Source organism: Tachysurus fulvidraco, chromosome 5 (assembly GCF_022655615.1).
Source record: "Tachysurus fulvidraco isolate hzauxx_2018 chromosome 5, HZAU_PFXX_2.0, whole genome shotgun sequence".
In the NCBI taxonomy this organism is placed as follows: domain Eukaryota; kingdom Metazoa; phylum Chordata; class Actinopteri; order Siluriformes; family Bagridae; genus Tachysurus; species Tachysurus fulvidraco.
Window position 1 is genome coordinate 18,060,410 of NC_062522.1, and position 6,000 is coordinate 18,066,409.

Consider the following 6,000-nt stretch of genomic DNA (forward strand, 5'->3'; position numbering starts at 1 on the left):
ACTGACATAAACATTACCCCCTTCTGTACAAACATTAGGTAACTTTGCCCTCCATTCATCCAAACCTAATGGTAGAATAATGGTACAGCTTGACCATCCACACTGTTCGTTTAGCACCCAGTTCATTTTATCCAAGGAACTCTCTATTAGTGCACACAATCTTCTTTTATCTGTCAAAAAGCAGGCCCAAAAATGAGAAAAACATTTCACTCATATCCATACTCATATAGCGTACTGTTTTTAATTTTTCTCATCCTCTCTTCATGTGAATGATACACAACTATCAGTATCACTCCTATTTTTTTCTATAATGCAGTTTTGTCATCATATTAAAACCGTTACACAGAGTCATCTGTTGTATCGTTTAATTCAACCCATGGCACTACTTGAAGCCACTTCTCAGATAAAACTGTTTTATTTTACACAGAGGTGGGAAAATTTTGCTTAATGTCTGTTGTTTTTTGGATATGTCTCACAGAATGACATTAGGCCTATGAATTGTTATGAAATGCTATCATATCATATAATTGTAGGGCCATCAATTGATTTATCAACTGATGGTAAAGAAAAGATGGCAAACAAAGCTGATTTAGCTCATCAAAGCCAAAGTGCTTAGCTCATTTCTCAGGTATGTGGGAAGACATACATTGGATAATCAACACCTTAACATTCTAATCATGTAAATCACTAGCTTTCTGAAATGAGATGAATGCCCCCTACTGGATACATTTACATTTCTGGTATTTGGCAGACACCCTTATCCAGAGCGACTTTTAGACATTTATCTAACATTACAATGTATACAAATGAGGGTTATACTGTAGGCCTTGCTCAAGGTGTCAGCAGTGGTGGCTTTGTGGTCCTGGGTTTCAAACTCTCAGCTTTACAAGCAGTAGTCCAACAACTTAACCACTGAGCTTCCACTGTAGAAGTGGAAGCTCAGTAGTTAAGTGATTGGACTACTACACTCTGCCTTATTGCCTAGTGAAAAATCATATTTCCATTATACTAAATGAAAGAATGTGAAGTGCGTCTAGGAAATAGCAACTCATGAACAAGAATAATATTTAATAAGGCAGCTAATTCTGTTAAAACCCTTGTAAGAATAAGTTTCAGTGGCAAGCACTTATCCATCAGTCTGCACGCACGGCTACTATTACCCTATTAATTGTAACTTGGTTATTCACTTATTCTGTGTCTTAGCACAGCAATTACCTTCCTGTTTCAGCCTCGACTCTCCCTCAGTGGCATCAGATTATTCCTCTGTTACAGGGATGAGTGTTCACCCTGGGGTCAGGGTATTTAACAAAACCCCAGGGAACTCATTTAAGCACTATATTGCTGCTGTCCTTTGGACTCTGTATGATAGTCTAGCATCAGCCAAAAACCCAGATAACCTCCTACATATTGAAAAATTCAAATTCATTCATCTTCAGTAACTGCTTTTTCTGGTCAGGGTCATGCTAAAATTCTAATTCACAAAGGAAATTTATGCATGGCTGGCATTTATACACAGCCTGGGTTTCAAAACATTAAGTTTAAACACAACAGTGCACAGCCTCACATTAATACAGGACTGCTGTGCTAATAGTGACAGTTGATAGTAAGAATGGTAAAATATCCACTTTAACCAAGTTATCACTGGCTATGTGTTTAAATTCTACCTGACAAAAATCCTATTATTATACGGGTATTCCGTGAGACTGGGTTGGGTATTCTTACTATACATACCAGATACTGTGAATCAATCTTTTTTTGATTGTGTTACAAAGATATATTAATTGACTTAACAGAATGTTAACCACTGAAATCCCACTTTATCTTTCAATGATTCACCATATTATGATGCACATTATTCATAAAACCACTATGGCGTATTCAGTCACTGCAGTGGGAGGTAAATGAGAGTGAGAGATGTAAGTGTGATGTAAAATCTACAAAAAACACATGAGCAACACATTAAATGATGTCATCACAGAAAGTATTTTTGGTGCTATAAAGAAAAAAGAGGAAAAAAATACATGAATGCAAGAGCATTTTATTTTAAGAGAAAAAATAACAAAAAGTATGGTGCAGATGTAGGAGCAATCACTGCTCATCCTGCAAATACACACACACATACACACACACACGCATGCACTTTATCAACTAAATGTTTTATTCATGTACAATAGAACTAACGATGTTATGTGTGATGTAATTAAAGGTGTGGAAATCAAATTATGCAAAGAGTTTCCCAGGTTGTCTTGAACTTGTATTTTTGTGTTTTCTTTGTTTTATTAGCTAATTATCATTAACTAGTGTGTATTAACAAATGAATTAATTCATTTCTTACATGGCTTTGGATTAATAGTAATCCTATCACCTGAGTTTTGTACTTGTCCGTTTACATTTACATTCATGAATTGAATTGAATTGAATACATTTACATCCCTGTCAATGTGTTCTTGATAAATAGAAACACTTCACTTCGAGTTACTCTGGATAAGAGGATCCGCCAAATGCTTCAACTGTGAATGTAAGGTCCGATACTGCTGTTGGGCACAACAAATCTTTGTTATTGTTCTGACATTTACTGTACTGTAGATTTTTTTGTATATATCAAATCTTTTTTGTCACTCAGCCCTCACCTGTGTCATTTATTCTGTTCATGGTTGCTTCTCACAATAGAATTAGCCATCATGTATCCAGGGCTGTGCATCACAATAACGAACATAAAAACAATTGTCTCCATTTCCAACATCTGTTTCAATGACAGAGACCCAAGATTTGTTATTTTGCCACCTGGAGGCCTGTCTTGAAATGTTAATTTAAAGCTTTGTCTTAACAGCCAATATTTATGTAGTCCTTGCTATGGAAACTCCTGTTGCATTATTAATTTGTGTTTTTTTGGCCAGTTTACTCACAACCTCATGCTGATTGTATTAGACAAGAAAACTAGCTGACAAGTCAAACTGAAGCCCATGTAAAATTCATTGTACAGGATATTTGGGTTAAGGTTTTATGCTGGAGGAATAAAGTATCAAGAAGATAAACATAAGAATTTTTCCCAATGCCCTAGCAAGATTAAGTCTCTAGATCTGAGGCAGTCTTTTTCCAATGAGGTCAAGCACTAATTCTACTAAGAACAGGAAAGGTTAGGGTTCATGTTGGCATGGACAACAGAATACACTTCCTCTCTATTAGGCCTATTATCAGCATCAACTGGACTGTTTAATACAAATGCTATTAGAATTCACCTATTATGTATCCTGTTTTCTTTCACGTATGTGTTAAATACAGTACATATATACAGTAAATGCAGACATAGGGAGAACACGTAAACCCCCACACAGACAAGCCAACATGTTTAAATGTTGATATGTATTGTATTCAATTACAAAAATTAAACCTATGAATTATGAAATCCAATAATGATTGTGAGTTGTTATCAGCCAAGCAATATAAGATATGACAAATCAGTTTAGAACGAATAAAAGTTTGCATAGAAAAGTGTAATTTCATTTTCAGGTTTACTGTCATTCTTCAGGAGGTAATCATGATTTGCTGTGTGTGTGTGTGTGTGTGTATGTGTGTGTGCGTGTGTGTGTGTGTGCGTGTGCATGTGCATGTGCGTGTGTGTGTGTGTGTGTGGAGCTGGATAGTGCTGTGGCTTTTGCATTTGGGGATCAATTCCTGGTCGGGGAACTATCAACTATCAACACTACAAATATCATTAAAAAACACTGCACTTACAGTGGTGTGAAAAAGTGTTGGCCCCTTCCTGATTTTTTATTTTTTTGCATGTTTGTCACACTTTAATGTTTCAGATTATCAAACAAATTTAAATATTAATCAAAGATAACACAAATAAACACAACATGCAGTTTTTAAATGAAGGTTTTTATTATTAAGGGACAATAAAATCCAAAAAGTCTTTGCACCCTCCGTTAAAACATAACTTTACTGTGGTATTTCACACCTGAGTTCAATTTCTTTAGCCACACCCAGGCCTGGTAACTGCCACACCTGTTTGCAATCTAGAAATCACTTAAATAAGACCTGACTGACAATGTGAAGTAGACCAAATGATACTCAAAAGCTACACATCATGCTGAGATCCAAAGAAATTCAGGAACAAATGAGAAACAAAGTAATTGAGATCTATCAGACTGATAAAGGTTGTAAAGAAATTTCTAAAGCTTTGAGACTCCAGCGAACCACAGTGAGAGCCATTATCCACAAATGGCAAAAACATGGAACAGTGGTGAACCTTCCCAGGAGTGGCGGACCTACCAGAATTACCCCAAGAGCACAGCGATGAGTCATCTGAGATGTCACAAAAGACCCCTTACTTTCCTCAGTTAAGGTCGGTGTTCATGACTCTACCATAATTAAGAGACTGAGCAAAAATGGACTGCATGGCAGAGTTCATAGACAAAAACTGCTGCTGAGTAAAAATAACAAAGATTTGCCAGAAAACATCTTGATGATGCCCAAGAATTTTAGGAAAATACTCTGTAGACTGATGAGACAAATGTTTAACTTTTTGGAAGGTGTGTGTCCCATTACATCTGGTGTAAAAGTATAACTGCATTTCAGGAAAAGAACATCATACCAGCACTAAAATGTGGTGGTAGTGTGATGGTTTGGGGCTGTTTTGTTGCTACAGTACCTGGAAGACATGCTGTGATAAATGGAACCATGAATTCTGCTGTGCAGCCATCTGTTCGTGACCTCAAGCTGAAGCAAACCTGAGTTCTGCAGTAGGACAATGATCCAAAACACACCAGCAAGTCCACCTCTGAATGGCTGAAGAAAAACAAAATGAAGACTTTGGAGTGGCCTAGTCAAAGTCCTGACCTGAGTCCTATTGAGATGTTATGGCATGACCTTAAAAAGTGGTTCATGCTAAAAAACTCCCATGTGGCTGAATTACAACAATTTTGCAAAGATGAATGGACCAAAATTTCATAAGAAGTACAACAAGATGTCCATAGGTAAGGATCTAGAGACAAGCAAAGACTTACAGTTCCGTTAGCTATCCTGAAGAGATACACCAGAGAAGCAGAGTCCAAGAGAATAAATGTTCTCTTCTCTACAAGATCCTTCTAGTGTACACTCCCAGCTAAAAGGAAATAACAGCACAAAGAAAGGGCTACCCAGAGGAAAGACAATACTGAAAGGACATATGTGAGAAAGAGGCATCACCTAACTCCAAAGCCAAGTGACTGTACGTAAGAGTGGACTCTGAGAAGAGAGATCTGACATGAGCCACACCTACTGGCTGAAGAAAGCAATGACACTCCATTGTAACTTGCCATCACAAATGAGTGAGTAGCAACAGGCACTTTCCCAGAATGGTGAACATGGTCAGGAAAATCCTAATCTTGATGAATCCAAAAGAGTAAAACACTTTTAAAATATTGACAGATAACCTAATTCTCAACAAAATGGAAGCTCCTCTCAGGCATCATAATAACTAAGTTGATGGATGGAAGCTATATTAAAAAAAAAAAACAACAACATGTGAAACTTTAGCCCGGCTAAAGTTTGAAAGCAAACAAGCAAACAAACAAAAAAAAAACCCAGTCTCCCAAAAACATGTGGAATAATATATTATTATCTGATGAGACATAATAACCAAAAGATATGTGTGGTGCAAAAAAAAACAAACAAACACAAAAAGCACACAATCCCCACAGTGAAGCATGGAGGCGGCGGCATCATGCGTTGGGGCTGCTTTTCTTTAGCTGGAACTAGGGCATTAATGAGGATAAAGGGATAATGAACAATTTCAAATGCTAGTCAATTTTTGCTCAAAACTTTAAAGCTCCTACTTAAACACTTAAGATGAAGGACTTTTACCTTTCAGCATGACAATGACACAAAATATGCTTCCACATTAACAGAGGAATGGCTTCACCAAAAAAGATCACATTTTTGGAATGGCCAAGCTGGAGTGCAGATCTAAATCCAATTGAAAATCTGTGGGGTGAATGAAGAAGGCTGTGCACAGGA